The 20762-nt window shown below is 45.4% G+C and overlaps 1 non-coding gene across 1 annotated transcript; it reads right to left on the bottom strand.

The window, feature by feature from the left end:
- Positions 1-1292: 1292 nt before the first annotated feature.
- On the bottom strand, positions 1293-1365 carry trnak-cuu (transfer RNA lysine (anticodon CUU)). Its single transcript has one exon. It is a non-coding gene; the product is annotated as a tRNA-Lys (tRNA).
- Positions 1366-20762: the final 19397 nt, after the last annotated feature.

Genomic DNA, 20762 nt, shown 5'->3' with positions numbered 1-20762 from the left:
GGGGAAGAGAATGTCAGAGGGTATCAGAGAGTGTAAGGGGATCCCAGAGAGGGGAAGGGAGTGTCAGAGGGGATCAGAGAGTGTGAAGGGGCTCAGAGAGGGGAAGGGAGTGTCAGAGGGTATCAGAGAGTGTAAGGGGATCCCAGAGAGGGGAAGGGAGTGTCAGAGGGGATCAGAGAGTGTGAAGGGGCTCAGAGAGGGGAAGGGAGTGTCAGAGGGTATCAGAGAGTGTAAGGGGATCTCAGAGAGGGGACGGGAGTGTCAGAAGGTATCAGAGAGTTAAAGGGGATCTCAGAGAGGGGAGGGGGTGTCAGATGGTATCAGAGAGAGTAAGGGGATCTCAGAGAGTGGAAGGGAGTGTCAGAGGGTATCAGAGAGAGTAAGGGGGCTCAGAGAGGGGAAGGGAGTGTCAGAGGCTATCAGCGAGTGTGAGGGGATCTCAGAGAGGGGAAGAGAGTGTCAGAGGGTATCAGAGTGTAAGGGGATCTCAGATAGGGGAGGGGAGTGTCAGAGAGTATCAGAGAGTGTAAGGGGATCTCAGAGAGTGGAAGAGAGTGTCAGAGGGTATCAGAGAGTGTAAGGGGATCTCAGAGAGGGGAGGGGAGTGTCAGAGAGTATCAGAGAGTGTAAGGGGATCTCAGAGAGGGGAGGGGAGTGTCAGAGTGTATCAGAGAGTGTGAGGGGGCTCAGAGAGGGGAAGGGAGTGTCAGAGGGTATCAGAGCGTGTCAGGGGATGTCAGAGAGGGTAAGAGAGTGTCAGAGGGTATCAGAGAGTGTCAGGGGATCTCAGCGAGGGGAGGGGAGTGTCAGAGGGTATCAGAGAGTGTGAGGGGGCTCAGAGAGGGGAAGGGGTGTCAGAGGGTATCAGGGAGTGTGAGGGGCGCTGACAAGGTATCCAAGAGGATAATGGACTCCCTGAGGCTATCGGAGAAGGAAAGAGACAAAGTGTATGAGAGAAGATCAGGAACTCAGGGAGAATCAGAGGGTAAGGGGAGGTCGGGAGGGATCAGAGAGACCAATGGATTCAGAATTGTCATTTTCTGAACAGAACATTTTCTAAATATCACCATATTTAACAACAGCAAAAAATGAACCTGAATTGACGAGATAACCTGGAGGGTTATAACCCACGGGCAGGGAATGGATGGTGAGAATCGGGAAGGACCTGGATGTTTGATCGTGCTCATGATTTTTCTTCCCACAGCTCAGTGGAGTGTTCGATGATGGAACTGGATTTTAACAATTGATGAGAGTTTGCACCTGGAGCTGTTTGTGAGAAATAAAACACAAACCGCCCAACGTGGGACTCGAACCCACGCCCCTGAGATTAAGAGTCTCATGTTCGACCGACTGAACTCGCCGGGTCTTCTCCGAACCCAATCTGAATGTACTGGGAGAGAGGCAGCTGTTGGCTTTGCTTCAGAGGCTCAGTTTGGCCGACAATCCTCGGGGATCTCCTTCGATTTTCAGTCTGGGAGTCAGTCTGATGCCTTTCCCTGTCATCCAGCCGTGTGCTGAGCATTGCAGGAACACAGGGACAGGAGAAGACCATTCAGCCCCTCGAACCTGCTGCGCCATTGAGTTAGATTGTTTGTGACCTGTACCTCAACTCTATTTCCCCGTCTTGGACACAGATCCCTTGGTAATTTTTTTAAAAAATCTATGAATATCTGTCTTGAAAATTTGAACTGACTCAGAATCCACGGCATTTGGCGGAGAGAGTTCCAAATTTCTGCCGTTCTTTGTGCGCTGAAGTGCTCACTGTTTTCTTCAATGAATGATTTCGCTCCAATTTTAAGATTGAGTCCCCAGACAGAGGGATGGATTCCACTCATTGCTCGATAATAAAACTCAGACCTCTCACTCTTTATACCTCTCAACATTACAATCCATTTTGCTCAGGATTTCCTTCTTTCTTTTTAAAATGTTCTTCGTGCTTTTCATGATAAACATTTCGTTTAAAATATTACTGAGAGAAGAAAGCTGAAGTTTTGTTGTTAAAAACCTTTGAGTCAGTGAGGAATCAAACCAGTGACCCGAGATACGCTGGTCAGGAGCGAATAATTTCCACTCTGATTCTGTCCGTGAAAATGAGGGAGACACAGAACAACCAAACACTGAAGAAACACAGGACTGAACCAGAAATGTTCCAACACTCGATCTCGGAGCTCAGTTTAGGTTCGTGTTCTGCTGATGATATCTTAACATTATCTTGTGGTTGGCCACTTTCAACCAGGTTCATGGCCAGATTCTCCCATCATCCCATTGCCAACATTACTCCTCCCTCTCTCACTCACTTCTCGAGTTGCACCGAAACCACAGCACAGAAACAGAGCATTCGGCCGAGCTGGAGTCTGCCGGCGTTTATCTCCACACGAGACTCTTCCCCACTATTTCATCTCACCCTATCACCATATCCTTCTATTCCTTTCCCCCGAATATGCTTATCGAGCTTCCCCTTCAATGCATCTATGCTGTTTGCCTCAACTACGCCTTGTGGTAGTGAGTTCCACATTCTTACCACTGTTTCTGTAAAGAAGTTTCTCCTGAAATGCCTATTGGATTTATTAGCGACTATTTTATATTTATGCGCTCTAGTTCTGGTCTCCCCCATAAGTGGAAACATTTTCTCTACGTTTACTCTATCAAACCCCTATCATTATCTTAAAGACCTCTATCAGGTCACCCCTCAGCCTTCTCTGTTCCAGAAAAAAAGAGCGCCTGCCTGTTTAGTCTTTCCTGATAAATGGATCCTTTCAGTTCTGGTATCATCCTAGGAAATATTTTTTGCACCCTCTCCAATGCCTCTACACCCTTTCTATAATATGGAGACCAGAACTGTGCACAATACTCCAAATGTGGTCCAACTAAGTTTAATATAACTTCTCTGCTTTTCAATTCTATCCCCCTAGAAATGAAACCCAGTGCTTGGTTTACCTTTTCTTATTGCCTTATTAACCTGTGTAACTACTTTTAGTGATTTGTGTATCTCTACCCCGAGATCCCTTTGCTCCTCTAACCCGTTTAGACTCTTCTTATCCAAACAATATAGGAACAGGAGTAGGCCATTCAGCCCCTCGTACCTGCTCCGCCATTTGATAAGATCATGGCTGATCTGTGATCGAACTCCATAGACCTGCCTTTGGCCCATATCCCTTAATACCTTTGATTGCCAAAAAGCTATCTATCTCAGGTTTAAATTTAGCAATTGAGCTAGTATCAATTGCCGTTTGCAGAAGAAAGTTCCAAACTTCTACCACCCTTTGTGTGTAGAAATGTTTTCTAATCACACTCCTGAAAGCTCTGGCTCTAATTTTTAGACTGTGCCCCCTACTTCTAGAATCCCCAACCAGCGGAAATAGTTTCTCTCTATCCACTCTATCCGTTCCGCTTAATATCTTATAAACTTCGATCAGATCACCCCTTAACCTTCTAAACTCGAGAGAATACAACTCCAATTTGTGTAATCTCTCCTCGTAACTGAACCCTTGAAGTCCGGGTATCATTCTAGTAAACCTACGCTGCACACCCTCCAAGGCCAATATGTCCTTCCGAAGGTGCGGTGCCCAGAACTGCTCGCAGTACTCCAGGTGCGGTCTAACCAGAGTTTTGTATAGCTGCAGCATAACTTCTGCCCCCTTGTACTCCAGTCCTCCAGATATAAAGGCCAGCATTCCATTAGCCTTATTGATTATTTTCTGCACCTGTTCATGACACCTCAATGATCGATGTACCTGAACCCCGAAGTCCCTTTGGACATCCACTGTTTTTAACTTTTTACCGTTTGGAAAGTACCCTGTTCTGTCCATCGAATTCCATTTGCCAAAGTTTTGCCCATTCATCTAATCTATCAATATCCCTTTGTAATTTTATGTTTTCATCTGCACTGCTTACAATGCCACCAATCATTCTGTCATTGGCAAACTTAGATATGAGACTTTCTCTGCCTTCATCTAAGTTGTTAATAAATATTGTGAATAATTGAGGCCCTGCGGGACTCCACTCGTCACATTCTGCCAATGTGAGTACCTACCCATTATCCCTACTCTCTGTCGCCTTTCGCTCAGCCAATTTCCTAACCAAGTCCGTACTTTTCCCTCGATTCCATGGGCTTCTAACTTAGCTAACAGTCTCTCATGTGGGACCTTATCAAATGCCTTCTGGAAGTCCATATAAATAACATACATTGACATTCCCCTGTCCACTACTTTAGTCACCTCTTCAAAAAATTCAATCAGGTTTGTCAGGCACAACCTACCTTTCATAAATCCATGCTGGCTCTCCCTGATTAACTGAAAATTCTCGAGGTGTCCAGTCACCCTCTCCTTAATGATAGACTCCAGCAATTTCTCCATAAGAGATGTTAGGCTAACTGGTCTATAATTCCCTGGTTTCCCTCTCTCCCCTTTCTTAAAAAGCGGAGTGACATGTGCAATTTTCCAATCTCGAGGGACAGTTCCTGAATCTAGAGAACTTTGAACGATTATAGTTAGGGCATCTGCAATGTGCTCACCAACTTCCTTTAAAACCCTGGGATGGAAACCATCTGGTCCTTGAGATTTGTCACTCTTTAGTGCTATTATTTTCTTCATTACTGTTGCTTTACTTATGTTAATTTTATCGAGTCTCCGTCCCCGATTCAATATTACTTTTCTTGGGATTTCCGGCATGCTATCCTCTTTTTCTACTGTAAATACTGACGCAAAGTAATTATTCAATGACAATATCCCCACTTTCAGTTTTTAAGGGGCCAACACTGCTCCTGACCACCCTCTTTTTCCTAATATAACTATAAAAGTTCTTCGTATTGGTTTTGATATCCCTTGCAAGTTTCTTTTCATACTCTCTTTTTGTAGCTCTTACTATCTGTTTTGTGACCCTTTGTTGATCTTTGTATCTTTCCCATTCGCCAGGATCTGTGCGATTTTTTGCCTTTTTGTATGCCCTTTCCTTTTGTCTTATACTGTCCCTTACCTCTTTAGTTGTCCATGGCTGTTTTTTTGGCAAGTAGAGTTCTTGTCCATCAGGGGTATAAACCGATTCTCTATCACGTTAAATGTTTCTTTAAACGTTTCCCACTGATCATCAGTCGTTTTACCCATTAACAGATATGCCCAGTTGACTGTGGACAGTCTCTGTCTCATCCCATTAAAGTCGGCCTTACCCAAGTCTAGAATCTTAGCAGCTGACTCACTTTTTTCCCTTTCAAACACTACATTGAACTCGATCATGTTATGATCACTATTGGATAGATGTTCACGCACAGTTAAGCTGTTAACTAAATCTGGTTCATTGCTCATTACTAAATCTAGTATGGCTTGCCCCCTTGTTGCCTCTCGGACATACTGCTGTAGAAAACTATCCCGGACACACTCAAGAAATTCACTACCTTTCTGACAGTTGCCAGTCTGCTTTTCCCAATCTATGTGAAGGTTACAGTCCCCCATTAAGACTACTATGCCTTTGTTACACGCTTGTCTAATCTCTGCATTACTACAATCTTGCACTTCAGAGCTGCTGCCAGGGGTCCTATACACAACTCCCACTATAGTTTTAGATCCTTTCCTATTTCTCAATTCAACCCATAAGGGTCTCTATTGGCTGCTTACCTCTCGTTATATCCTCTTTTATCATTGAAGTGATTTCATCTCTAATCACTAAGGCTACTCCTCTCCCTCTTCCATTTTCCCTATCTCTCCTGTAGACCTTATAACCCAGTATATTTAGTTCCCAATCCTGACCATCCTGCAGCCATGTCTCAGTAATAGCTATCATGTCACACCTTCCAATTGGAATTTGAACCTGTAGTTCATTTAATTTATTCCTTTTCCTCCGTGTATTTGTATATCGAACTCTTAGTTGGGCCACACGCCCTCGCCTGACCTTCAGTTTTGATGCTGGGTTAATCGCCTTACACCTTCTAGTTTTCACTATATCTGTAGTGCCTAAAGTACACTTTCTTTCTGCTGCTCTACGCTTTTCCCTTTCACTCGACCGTGAAATTGCCCTCGGCTTTCATCTCACTGAAGCAGAGTGTGGCCGCATTGTATCTGATGGAGTGTCAGTGATGAGGTTGGGGGAGGTCTGGGTCTTATCCAATTTCTGAAATCTCACCGAGCGCCAGGGAAAAGAAACTTCCACAATCTACAAGGCACAAGTCAGGAGTGTGATGGAATACTCTCCACTTGCCTGGATGAGTGCAGCTCCAACAACACTCAAGAAGCTCGACACCATCCAGGACAAAGCAGCCCGCTTGATTGGCACCCCATCCACCACCCTAAACATTCACTCCCTTCACCACCGGCGCACAGTGGCTGCAGTGTGTACCATCCACAGGATGCACTGCAGCAACTCGCCAAGGCTTCTTCGACAGCACCTCCCAAACCCGCGACCTCTGCCACCTAGAAGGACAAGAGCAGCAGGTACATGGGAACAACACCACCTGCACGTTCCCCTCCAAGTCACACACCATCCCGACTTGCAAATATATCGCCGTTCCTTCATCGTCGCTGGGTCAAAATCCTGGAACTCCCTTCCTAGCAGGTCTGTGGGAGAACCTTCACCACACGGACTGCATTGGTTCAGGAAGGCGGCTCACCACCACCTTCTCAAGGGCAAATAGGGATGGGCGATAAATGCCGGCCTCGCCAGCGATGCCCACATCCCATGAACGAATAAAAAAAATTAGGAATTCCTTCAGTTTGAAGCAGAAAGTTTGATTGATTAATGGCGATTAGAGCAAGTATTCATCATTTTACAGTTTAATGAATTTTGCGTAATTAAGACAGTAAACTATTTTGTAAAAGTTAATTTCCTGAACGGGAATTGGACCTGTCTCCGGCACTGAGAGCATTTGTAGACGGCAGCTACCTTCTGAGTTTTTCCTATAACGGTGTTTAATGTCGAGTTTCAGTTGTGCAGTGATTATCACGTTCGTCTCATTGCTGCAAGGAAACATTTTGAAAACGTTATCCAATAAAAATAAAAAAGCAAGTGCCGTTGAGGCGGTTGGCCGTTGGCCAGTTAATCTGTGTTCAAACATGAATAAAATACAACAGCTCACAGACGCGGTAGAATTTATTTTCTCTGTCCAGTTCTGCTCACACTCAAACACGACACAGACTCCGACAGTGTCTGTCCCTCACTCCCGTTTCCTGCCCTGATGGTGCAGAAAGCCTCTCTCAAAGCTGCACATTGCGACTGGTTTCAGTTGATTTGTGAGAGATCATTAAAGTATCCTGCAGCGCTGTCTCGGTTCATAACTGCAGTTCGAAACCGCATTGCAGCCGTGGCAACAAACACATCAGTTTTTCGATGTTCCCCAGCTCCAGGAGTGAGTGAGGCCACGACAGCAACAATATTCTGGTCCCGCGCTCTCCGATCACACAGACAGCGTATCACTGATCATCCCTGGAGAACAAGATCCCACTGAAGCTTTCACAACACATCGCAGGCATCGTCAGTCCCGCAGCTGTTGCTCTGCTGCAAAGTCAGAACTTGCCAGCTGTTTCAAAATTTAGAGCCTGAACAGGGATTTGAACTCTGGACCCTCAGATCACTACCGGCTTTAAAAGTTTGATGCTTTAACGACTGAGCTATCCAGGCTCGCTGCAAGCTGGTGTTCCATTATACACATTCATGGTAGGACTCTGAATTGTCCCTCGTTGATGTCGAATCAGGTTGAGGGTCCCTTTTATGAAATTCTCAGTCACGTGTTGAGGATAATTCATGTTTCTGTTGAACGTGATGTAAGAAACATGGACAGCGAACTTTCCCCAGTGTAGTTCACATTCTCGAAATTAACAGTAATTTAAAGGAGTAAACTCCTGAAAGGGAGTCACGAACGAGCTTAATCCAAGGCAAGTCTTGGCAGCAGAGCTGGCACCCGTGATATGCTCCTCCTGCACTATGTGGGAAGTCATGGACACTACCAGTGTCCCTGGTGATCATGTGTGCAGGAAGTGTGTCCAGCTGCAGCTAGTGGCTAACTGCATTTCAGAGCTGGAGCTGCGGGTGGATTCACTGTGGAGCATCCACAATGCTGAGACTATCGTGGATAGCACGTTCAGTGAGGTGGTCACTCCGCAGGTAAAGATTACGCAGGCAGAAAGGAAATGGGTGACCGCCAGGCAGAGTAAAAGGACTTGGCAGGTAGAGCAGGAGTCCCCTGGGGCCATCTCCCTTTCAAACAGATATTCCTCTTTGAATATTGTTGGGGGAGATGGTTTATCGGGGGAATGCGGCAAGAGCCAAGATCATGGCACCATGAGTGACTCAGCTGCACAGGAGGGCAGGAAAAAGAATGGGAGAGCAATAGTGACAGGGGATTCAATTGTAAGGGGAACGGATAGGCGTTTCTGCGGCCACAGACGTGATTCCAGGATGGTATGTTGCCTCCCTGGTGCCAGGGTCAACGATGTCACGGAGCGGCTGCAGGACATTCTGAAGGGGGAGGGTGAACTGCCAGAGGTCGTGGTCCATATTGGTACCAACGATATTGGTTAAAAAAAAGGGATGAGGTCCTGCAAGCAGAATATAGGGAGTGAGGAGATAAATTAAAAAGCAGGAGCTCTAAGGTAGTAATCTCAGGATTACTCCCAGTGCCACGTGCTAGCGAGAGCAGAAATAGGAGAATAGACCAGATGAATGCGTGGCTTGAAAGATGGTGTCGGAGGGAGGGGTTTAAATTCCTGATGCATTGGGACCGATTCTGGGAAAGGCGGGACCTGTACAAGCTGGACGGGTTGCACCCAAGCAGAACCGGGACCAATATCCTCGCGGGGGCATTTGCTGGTTGTGTTGGGGAAGGTTTAAACTAGTATGGCAGGGGGATGGGAACTAAAGGGTAGGTACAGATAGGACCAATTCAGACCAGGAAACGGGAAGTAGAGTAGAAGTTAGTGACGTAGTGAGCGACTCTGAAAGGCAAAAGAAGCAAAGGTTAAATAGTGTTCAGCACAGGAATTTGACGGGGTTAAAGGGTATAAACTTCAATGCAAGGAGTATTAAAAACAAAGCAGATGAGCTCAGGGCACAGATAGACACATGGCAGCTTGATATCATTGGTATAATGGAAACCTGGCCAAAAGAGGGGGATAATTGGCAGCTTAATACCCCTGGATATAGAGTTTTCAGGCAGGATAGTGTACATGATAAAAAAGGAGAGGGGTAGCATTATTGGTTAAAGAATCAATTACAGTTGTGAGAAGGGATGATATGCTAAATGGATCATCAATCGAGGCCATGTGGGTTGAGCTAAGAAATAAAAAAGGGGCAGTCACACTAGGAGTGTACTATAGACCCCCGAATCGTGAAAGGGAGATAGAAGAACAAATATGAAGGCAAATTTCTGAGTGCAAAAATAAGAGAGTAATAATAGTCGGGGACTTCAACTACCCGAACATCAACTGGGATTCAAACAGTGTGAGGGGCACAGAGGGCGCAAAATTCTTGATCGGTGTCCAGGAGAACTTTTTTAGCCAGTGCGTGACAAGCCCAACAAGAGGCGATGCAATTCTAGATTTAGTCCTGGGAAATGAAAATGGGCAAGTGGGTGAACTGACAGTGGGCGACCATATTGGGGAGAGTGACCACAATTCAGTTAGTTTTAGCATTATTATGGAAAAGGACAGAGTTAAATCAGGAGTAAATGTTTTACATTGGGGGAAGGCAAATTTTACAGAACTTAGAGGTGATTTGGCAGAAGTGGACTGGACACAACGACTTGAGGAGAAATCAGTGGCAAGCCAATGGGAGGCACTAAAACGTGAAATTGTACGGGTCCAATGCAGACACGCCCCCTCAAAGAAAAAGGGTGGCACTGCCAAATTTAGAGCCTCCTGGTTGTCTCGAAGTATACGGGGCAAGATCAAGCAGAAAAAGGAAGGTTATAACTGTCACAGAAAACTAAATACTGCAGAAAGCCGAGAGGAGTATAGAAAGTACAGGGATAACATAAAAAAGGAAATAAGGAAAGCAAAGAGAGGGCATGTAAGAATATTAGCTAGTAAGATTAAAGAGAACCCAAAGATGTTTATCAGTACATTAAGAACAAGAGGATAGCCAAGGAAAAGGTGGGACCTATCAGGGATGATAAGGGTAACTTGTGTGTAGAAGCAGAGGATGTGGGTAGGGTTTTAAATCAATATTTTGTCTCTGTATTCACAAAGGAAAGGGATGATCCGGACGTAGTAGTTAAAGAGGAGAGGTGTGAAATATTGGATAAGGTAAACATAACGAGAGAGGAAGTACCAGAGGGATTGGAATCCTTGAAAGTTGATAAGTCACCAGGGCCGGATGGATTGTTTCCTGGGCTATTGAAGGAAGCCAGGGAGGAAATGGTGGATGCTCTGAGGATCATTTTCCAATCCTCACTCGATACAGGGGAGGTACCGGAGGACTGGAAGACTGCAAACGTAGTACCATTGTTTAAAAAGGGTACGAGGGAAAGGCTGAACAATTATAGACCGGTCAGTCTTACCTCGGTGGTGGGCAAATTTTAGAATCAATACTGAGAGATAGGATAAACTGTCACTTGGAAAGGCAAGGTTTAATCAGGGATAGTCAGCATGGAGTTGTTCAGGGAAGGTCATGCGTTACAAATCTGATTAAATTCGTTGAGGAAGTGACAAGGAGGATTGATGAGGGTCGTGCGGTAGATGTTGTCTAACATGGATTTTAGTAGGGCAATTGACAAGGTCCCACATGGCAGACTGGTCAGAAAGGTAAAAGCCCATGGGATGCAGGGAAATGTGGTGAATTGGATCCAAAATTGGCTCAGTAACAGGAAACAAAGGGTAAAAGTGGATGGATGTCTTTGCGAATGGAAATCCATTTCCAGTGGTGTGCCACAGGGCTCAGTGTTGGGTCCCTTGCTGTTTGTGGTCTATATTAATGATTTCGACTTGAATGCAGGGGGCATGATTGGCACATTTGCAGACGACACAAAAATTGACCGTGTCGTTGATAGTGAAGAGGATAGCTGTGGACTCCAAGAAGATATCAATGGGTTGGTGGAGTGGGCGGAAAAGTGGCAAATGGAGTTCAACCCGGAGAAGTGTGAGGTAATGTACGTGGGAGGGCAAACAGTAAAAGGGAATCCGCAGCAAACGGGAATGTATTGAGAGGGATGGAGGAAGTGGGAGACCTTGGAGCGCATGTGCACAGGTCCCTGAAGGTGGCAGCACAGGGAGATAAGGTTGTGAAGAAGGCAAACGGAATGCTCTCCGTTATTAGCCGAGGAATATAATACAAAAGCAGGGATGTAATGATGGAACTGTATAAAATGCTGGTAAGGCCACAGCGCGAGAATTATGCGCAGTTCTGGTCACCACATTACTGGAAGGACTTAATTGCCCTGGAGAGAGTGCAGAGTGGATTTACAAGAATGTTGCCAGGGCTTGAAAATTGCAGCCGTGAGGAGAGATTGGATCGGCTGGGGTTGTTTTCCTTGGAGCAGAGGAGGCTGAGGGGTGACTTGATTGAGGTGTACAAAATTATGAGGGGCCCAGAGAGAGTAGACAGGAAGTACCTGTTTCCCCGAGCGGAGAGTTCAAGAAGGAGAGTACACAGGTTTAAGCTGATTGGCGGAAGGATGAGAAGGGGACATGAGGAAAAACGTTTTTACCCAGAGGGTAGTGGGTGTATGGAATTCTCTGCCTGAACTGGTGGTAGAGGCAGGATTGGAGAAGTTGGGCCTGTACACACTGGAGTTTTGAAGAAGGGAGAGATCACTTTGATAGGATTGTACTCCAGACCTCCAAATCGTCAACGGGAAATTGAGGAGCAAATATGTAAGGAGATTACAGACAGCTGCAAGAAAAATAGGGTGGTAATAGTAGGGGACTTTAACTTTCCCAACATTGACTGGGACAGCCATAGCATTAGGGGCTTGGATGGAGAGAAATTTGTGGAGTGTATTCAGGAGGAATTTCTCATTCAGTATGTGGATGGTCCGACGAGAGAGGGGGCAAAACTTGACCTCCTCTTGGGAAATAAGGAAGGGCAGGTGACAGAAGTGTTAGTGAGGGATAACTTTGGGACCAGTGATCATAATTCCATTAGTTTTAAGATAGCTATGGAGAATCATAAGTCTGGCCCAAAAGTTATAATTCTAAATTGGGGAAAGGACAATTTTGATGGTATGAGACAGGAACTTTCAGAAGTTGATTGGGAGAGCCTGTCGGCAGGCAAATGGACGTCTGGGAAGTGGGAGGCTTTCAAAAGTGTGTTAACCAGGGTTCAGGGTAAACACATTCCTTATAAAGTGAAGGGCAAGGCTGGCAGAAGTAGGGAACCTTGGATGACTCGGGAGATTGTGGCCCTAGTCAAAAAGAAGAAGGAGGGATTTGACATGCATAGGCAGCTGGGATCAAGTGGATCCCTTGAAGAGTATTGAGATTTCCGGAGTGGAGTTAAGAGAGAAATCAGGAGGGAAAAAAGGGGACATGAGATTGCTTTGGCAGATAAGAATCCAAAGAGCTTCTACAAATACATAAAGGGCAAAAGAGTAACTAGGGAGAGAGTAGGGCCTCTTAAGGACCAACAAGGTCATCTATGTGCGTTAACACAAGAGATGGGTGAGATCCTGAATGAATATTTCACATCGGTATTTACAGTTGAGAAAGGCATGGATGTTAGGGAACTTGGGGAAATAAATAGTGATGTCTTGAGGAGTGTACATATTACAGAGAGGGAGATGCTGGAAGTCTTAACGCACATCAAGGTAGATAAATCTCCGGGACCTGATGAAATGTATCCCAGGACGTTATGGGAGGTTAGGGAGGAAATTGCGGGTCCCCCAGCAGAGATATTTGAATCATCGACAGCTACAGGTGAGGTGCCTGAAGATTGGAGGGTAACAAATGTTGTGCCTTTGTTTAAGAAGGGCGGCAGGGAAAAGCCTGGGAACTACAGACCGGTGAGCCTGACATCTGTAGTGAGTAAGTTGTTAGAGGGTATTCTGAGAACCAGGATCTACAGGCATTTGGAGAGGCAGGGACTGATTAGGAACAGTCAGCATGGTTTTGTGAGAGGAAAATCATGTCTCACGAATTTGATTGAGTATTTTGAAGTGGTAACCAAGAAGATAGATGAGGGCTGTGCAGCAGACGTGGTCTCATGGACTTTAGCAAAGCCTTCGACAAGGTACCGCATGGTGGGTTGTGACATCAGCTTAAATCTCACGGGATCCAAGGTGAGGTAGCCAAATGGATACAAAATTGGCTTGGCGACAGAAGACAGCGGGTGGTTGTAGAGAATTGCTTTCCAAACTGGAGGCCTGTGACCAGCGGTGAGCCTCAGGGATCGGTGCTGCGTCCGTTGTTATTTATATTATTGATTTGGATGAGAATTTAGGAGGCATGGTTAGTAAGTTTGCAGATGACACCAAGATTGGTGGCATTGTGGACAGTGAAGAAGGTTATCTCGGATTGCAACGGGATCTTGATAAATTGGGCCAGTGGGCCGATGAATGGCAGATGGAGTTTAATTGAGATAAATGTGAGGTGATGCATTTTGGTAGATCGAATCGGGCCAGGACCTACTCCGTTAATGGTAGGGCGTTGGGGAGAGATATGGAACAAAGAGATCTAGGAGTACAGGTTCATAGCTCCTTGAAAGGGGAGTCACAGGTGGATAGGGTGGTGAAGAAGGCATTCGGCATGCTTGGTTTCATTGGTCAGAACATTGAATACAGGAGTTGGGATGTCTTCTTGATGTTGTACAAGACATTAGTCAGGCCACACTTGGAATACTGTGTACAGTTCTGGTCACCCTATTATAGAAAGGATATTATTAAACTAGAAAGAGTGCAGAAAAGATTTACTGGGATGCCACCGCGACTTGATGGTTTGACTTCTTGGGAGAGGTTGGATAGACTGAGACTTTTTTCCCTGGAGAGTAGGAGGTTCAGGGGTGATCTTATCGAAGTCTATAAAATAATGAGGGGCATAGATGAGGCAGATAGTCAAAATCTTTTTCCAAATGTAGGGGAGTCTATAACGAGGGGACATTGATTTAAGGTGTGAGGGGAGAGATACAAAAGGGTCCAGGGGGTCAAATTTTTCACTCAAAGGGTGGTGAGTGTCTGGAACGAGCTGCCAGAGGCAGTAGTAGAGGCGGGTACAATTTTGTCTTTTAAAAAGCATTTGGACAGTTACATGGGTAAGATGGGTCTTGAGGGATATGGGCCAAGTGCAGGCAATTGGGACTAGTTTAGTGGCACAAACTGGGCGACATGGACATGTTGGGCCGAAGGGCCTGTTTCCATGTTGTGAACTTCTGTGATTCTATGATTCAAATGAGAGGTGATCCTTTTGAAACATATAAGATCATGAGGGGACGAGAAGGCGTAGATGCTGAGAGGATGTTTCCCCTTGTGGGAGAGACTAGAACTAGAGGATTCCCATTTAAGACAGAGATGAGGAGAATTTTTTTCTCTCTGAGGGTCGTGAGTCGGTGGAACTCCCTTCCCCAGAGAGCGGTGGAGGCAGGGTCACTGAATATTTTTAAGGCTGTGTTTCATATAATCATAGAATCATAGAAGTTTACAACATGGAAACAGGCCCTTCGGCCCAACATGTCCATGTCGCCCAGTTTATACCACTAAGCTAGTCCCAATTGCCTGCACTTGGCCCATATCCCTCGATACCCATCTTACCCATGTAACTGTCCAAATGCTTTTTAAAAGACAAAATTGTACCCGCCTCTACTGCTGCCTCTGGCAGCTCGTTCCAGACACTCGCCACCCTTTGAGTGAAAAAAATTCCCCTCTGGACCCTTTTGTATCTCTCCCCTCTCACCTTAAATCTATGTCCCCTCGTTATAGACTCCCCTACCTTTGGGAAAAGATTTTGTCAGCTATCTTATCTATGCCCCTCATTATTTTATAGACTTCTATAAGATCACCCCTTAACCTCCTACTCTCCAGGGAAAAAAGTCTCAGTCTATCGAACCTCTCCCGATAAGTCAAACCATCAAGTCCCGGTAGCATCCTCGTAAATCTTTTCTGCACTCTTTCTAGTTTAATAATATCCTTTCTATAATAGGGTGACCAGAACTGTACACAGTATTCCAAGTGTGGCCTTACTAATGTCTTGTAAAACTTCAACCAGACATCCCAACTCCTGCATTCAAAGTTCTGACCAATGAAACCAAGCATGCCGAATGCCTTCTTCACCATCCTATCCACCTGTGACTCCACTTTCAAGGAGCTATCAAGCTGTAGTCCTCGATCTCTTTGTTCCCTAACTCTCCCCAACGCCCTACCATTAACGGAGTAGGTCCTGGTCCGATTCGATCCACCAAAATGCATCAACTCACATTTATCTAAATTAAACTCCATCTGCCATTCATCGGTCCACTGGCCCAATTTATCAAGATCCCGTTGCAATCCTAGATAACCTTCTTCACTATCCACAATGCCACCAATCTTGGTGTCATCTGCAAACTTACGCACCATGCCTCCTAAATTCTCATCCAAATCATGAATATAAATAACAAATAACAGCGGACCCAGCACCGATCCCTGAGGCACACCGCTGGTCACAGGCCTTCAGTCTGAAAAACAACCCTCGACACCCACACTCTGTCTTCTGTCGTCAAGCCAATTTTGTATCCAATTGGCTAACTCACCTTGGATCCCGTGAGATTTAAGCTGATGCAACAACCGACCATGCGGTACCTTGTCGAAGGCTTTGCTAAAGTCCATGTAGACCACGTCCACTGCACAGCCCTCATCTATCTTCTTGGTTACCCCTTCAAAAAGCTCATTCAAATTCGTGAGACATGATTTTCCTCTCACAAAACCATGCTGACTGTTCCTAATCAGTCCCTGCCTCTCCAAATGCCTGTAGATCCTGGTTCTCAGAATACCCTCCAACAACTTACCCACGACAGATGTCAGGCTCACCGGTCTGTAGTTCCCAGGCTTTTCCCTGCCGCCCTTCTTAAACAAAGGCACAACATTTGCTACCCTCCAATCTTCAGGCACCTCACCTGTTGCTGTGGATGATTCAAATATATCTGCCAGGGGACCCGCAATTTCCTCCCTAACCTCCCATAACGTCCTGGGAGACATTTCATCAGGTCCCTGAGATTTATCTACCTTGTTGCGCATTTAGACTTCCAGCATCTCCCTCTCTGTAATATGTACACTCCTCACGACATCACTATTTATTTCCCCAAGTTCCCTAACATCCATGCCTTTCTCAACCGTAAATACCGATGTGAAATATTCATTCAGGATCTCACCCATCTCTTGTGGTTCCGCACATAGATGACCTTGTTGATCCTTAAGAGGCCCTACTCTCTCCCTAGTTACTCTTTTGCCCTTTATGTGTTTGCAGAAGCTCTTTGGATTCTCTTTTGCCTCATCTGCCAAAGCAATCTCATGACCCATTTTTGTCCTCCTAATTTCTCTCTTCACTCTACTCCGTCAATCTCTATACTCTTCAAGGGATCCACTTGATCCCAGCTGTCTATGCATGTCATATGCCTACTTCTTCTTTTGAACTAGGGCCTCAATCTCCCGAGTCATCCAAGGTTCCCTACTTCTCCCAGCCTTGCCCTTCACTTGAAAAGGAATGTGCTTACCCTGAACCCTGGTTCATACAATTTTGAAAGCCTCCCACTTACCAGACGTCCCTTTGCCTGCCAACAGACTCTGCCAATCAACTTCTGAAAGTTCCTGTCTCATTCCATCAAAATTGTCCTTTCCCCAATTTAGAATTTTAACTTTTGGGCCAGACCTATCATTCTCCACAGCTATCTTAAAACTAATGGAATTATGATCACTGGTCCCAAAGTTATCCCTCACTAACACTTCTGTCACCTGCCCTTCCTTATTTCCCAAGAGGAGGTCAAGTTTTGCCCCCTCTCTAGTCGGTCATCCACATACTGAATGAGAAATTCCTCCTGAATACACTCCACAAATTTCTCTCCATCCAAGCCCCGAATGCTATGGCTGTCCCAGTCAATGTTGGGAAAGTTAAATTCCCCCACCATTATCACCCTATTTTTCTTGCAGCTGTCTGTAATCTCCTAACATATTTGCTCCTCAATTTCCCGTTGACTATTTGGTGGTCAGGAGTACAATCCTATCAAAGTGATCTCTCCCTTCTTATTTTTCCGTTCTACCCATATCGGCTCAGCAGGCGAACCCTCAGATATAACCCCTCTCACTACTGCCGTGATGTTCTCCCCAATCAAGAACGCAACTCCCCCTCCTCTCTTACCTCCTGCTCTATCTTTCCTATAGCATCTGTACCCTGGAACATTGAGTTGCCAGTCCTGCCCCTCCCTTAGCCATGTTTCAGTAATAGCTATAACATCCCAGTCCCATGTGCCCATCCATGCCCTGAGTTCATCTGCCTTGCCCATCAGACTTCTTGCATTGAAATAAATGCAGTTGAATCTGGACTTCCCTTGGTCTTTGCCCTGCTTTCTCAGACCATCTGTCCCGTCATGTTTTGTACACTCAGTTTGATAGATTCCTGATCAACATGGGAGTCAAAGGTTATAGTAGGTAGATGGGAAAGTCGGGTTGAGGTCACAATCAGTTCAGCCATGATCTTAACAAATGACAGGGCAGGCTCGAGGTGCCGAATGTCCTACTCCTGCCTTAATTCGGATGTTCGTACATGCACAGGTTTATTACGCATATGATAATAACTATTATTCAAAGTTACAGATACCGAACCACCATGAAATTCTCACACATCTTCTGTCACTGTGAAGTTAAAAGACGAATAGTCTTCAAGATCTCTTTCCACTGGCACCGACAAGCCTCTAAAGTCTTGGTAACATGGTCTGTCCATATCAAAGGGATCGTCAAACTGCTGATGAGATCAGTTCCAGTTGAAAAGTTACTGGGCACAGTTCAATGAATATAATGAGAAATCTTTATATTAATTTGATTAGCCCATTGCTAACACGCGGATTCTTCGATGGACAATGCAAGCTGAAGTATCGGAGTTACAATGCCAAGAAGGAATGGCCGCCACTCAGTGCATTGGTAACTGTACAAGAAAATAAGGATCTGAGGGAAGAACAAACAAGTAAACAGCAAGTGGGCAACGACTGCCCATGGGAAACCGATAATCAGAAAGAAAGAAAGAGCAAGGATCTTTTGAAAATAAATGAGTCAGGCTTTGGTATATCGAAGGACGGAGAAGCATCAATATGGCCTGTCGGAGTGTTCTACACGGGCATAATAGAATCAGGGGACCCTGAGGGCCCCAGATGGGAATTGAGGTTCCCCGGTTTAGACCAAGGACATGAATGACGGTACCAGTGTCAGGGTCTGAATCGCACCAACATGAACACCACAGGGGTAAGAGGAAGAGTGAGGAAAGGACACTGGATGGATATGAGTGACACGTATCCTACGATAACAACGGCTCCAGGGAAGGGTTTGGTCGGTCAGCCAACATATCAGTTGGTGTATTCCAACGTGCGATAGGAAATTGTATGGGTTGTACTGGGGATGACCGATGTAACATTACCAAAAGGATTTCGGGATGGAAATTGGCTACGAACGGTGTAAGGTCACAAATTGCATCACTTTAGACAACAGACAGGGAGATCGGTGTGCCTGTTTACACAAGCTGGCGGGTATATTAGACCAACACATAAGTTCCAAACAGGAGAGCAGTGCGAGTTCCCAGTAAGAGGACATAACATTACGACTATACAACTGAATGCGACTTACAAAAGGAGGCATTGGAAGCAATTGCTGAGGTTGGGCATCCCATAACCCCGCTGTCTTTTATTTTACGCTGTGCTCTCCAACGAGGGGTCACATCGCCAACACATCTGGTCAAAATGTAACAGGATAATAAGGGCATCAGGGAAGGTAATAAGGTTTTGGGAGATCACAAATGGTGGCAAACCACATCCAATGTTGGGGAATCGCCATCGAATCATCGAATCATAGAATGCTTACAGCACAGAAGGAGCCCATTCGGCCCATCGAGCCCGTGCCAGCCCTTTGTAAGATCGTGTTCGTCCCATTCCCCCACTCTTTTCCCACAGCCCTGCATTTTCCCTTCAAATATTTATCCAATTCCTTTTTGAAGGTCATGATTGAATCTGCTTCCACCGCCCTTTCAGGCAACGCATTCCAGATCATAACTACTCACTGCGTAAAAAGATTTTCCTCATGTCACTTTTGATTCTGTTGCCAATCACTTTAAATTTGTGTCCACTTGTTCGCGACCCTTCTGCCAATGGGAAGAGTCTCTCTTAATTTACTTTATCTAAACTTTTCATGATTTTGAACATTTTTATCAAATCTCCCCTCAACCTTCTCTGCTCGAAAAGGAACAACCCCAGCTTCTCCAGTCTCTCCACGTAACTGATGTCCCTGATCCCTGGAACATCCAAAGCAATCTTTTCTGCACCCTCTCTAAGTCCTTCACATCTTTCCCAAAGTGCGGTGCCAGAACGGGACACAATACTCCAGTTGTGGGTGAACCAGTGTTTTATGAAGGTTCAACATCATTTCCGAACTGATGTACTCTATGCCTCTCCGTATAAAGCCCAGGATCCCGTATGCTTTTTTAACCGCTTTCTCAACCTGTCCTGCCACTTTCAAAGATTTGTTCACGTATACCCTCAGGTCCCTCTGTTCCTGCACCCCCTTTAAAATTGTACCATTTAGTTTATATTGCCTCTCCTCATTCTTCCCACCAAAATGTATCATTTCGCAATTCCCTGCATTAAATTTTATCTGCCACATGTCCGCCCATTCCACCTGCTTGTCTGTGTCCTCTTGAAGTCTGTTACTATCCTCCTCATTGTTTACTGTACTGCCAAGATTTGTGTCATCTGCAAATTTTGAAATTGTGCCCTGTACACCCAAGTCCAAGTCATTAATATATATCAAGAAAAGCAGTGGTCCCAGCACCGACCCCTTGGGAACACTACTGTGCATATCCCTCCAGTCTGAAAAACAACCATTCACCACGACTCTCTGTTTCCTGTCACTTGGCCAATTCTATATCCATGCTGCCACTGCCCCTTTTATTCCATGGGCTTCAGTTTTGCTGACAAGCCGATTATTTGGCACTTTATCAAACGCCTTATGAAAGTCCATATGCACCACATCAAGCACATTGCCCTCATCAACCCTCTCTGTTACCTCATCCAAAAACTCAATCAAGTTAGTTAAACGTAATTTTCCTTTAACAATTCCGTGCTGACTTTCCTTTATTAATCCACACCTGTCCAAGTGACTATTAATTTTGTCCCAGATTATCGTTTCGAAAAGCTTACCCACCATCGAGGTTAAACTGACTGGCCTGTCGTTGCTGGGTTTATCCTTACACACTTTTTTGAACATGGGTGTAACATTTGCAATTCTCCAGTCCTCTGGCACCACTCCCCTATCGAAGCAGAATTTTTAGATTATGGCCAGCACCTCTACAATTTCCACCCTTACTTCCCTCAGCAACCTAGGATGCATCCCATCCGGACTGGGTGACTTATCTATTTTAAGTACAGTTCGTCTTTCAAGTACCTCCTCTTTATCAATTTTTAGCCCATCCAGTATTTCAACTACCTCCTCTTTTACTGTGACTTTGGCAGCATCTTCTCCCTTCATGAAGACAGAATCAAAGTACTCATTTAATAACTGAGCCATGCCCTCTGCCTCTATGAGTAGATCTCCTTTTTAGTCCGTAATCGGCCCCACCCTCTCACGACCCGTTTACTGTTTACATGCCAGTAGAAGATTTTTAAATTCCCTTTTATTTTCCCGCCAG

Source organism: Heptranchias perlo, chromosome 42, assembly GCF_035084215.1.
Source record: "Heptranchias perlo isolate sHepPer1 chromosome 42, sHepPer1.hap1, whole genome shotgun sequence".
Lineage (NCBI taxonomy): Eukaryota > Metazoa > Chordata > Chondrichthyes > Hexanchiformes > Hexanchidae > Heptranchias > Heptranchias perlo.
The sequence above is the reverse complement of the archived record's forward strand: the minus strand, read 5'-3'. Positions and strand labels throughout refer to the sequence as shown.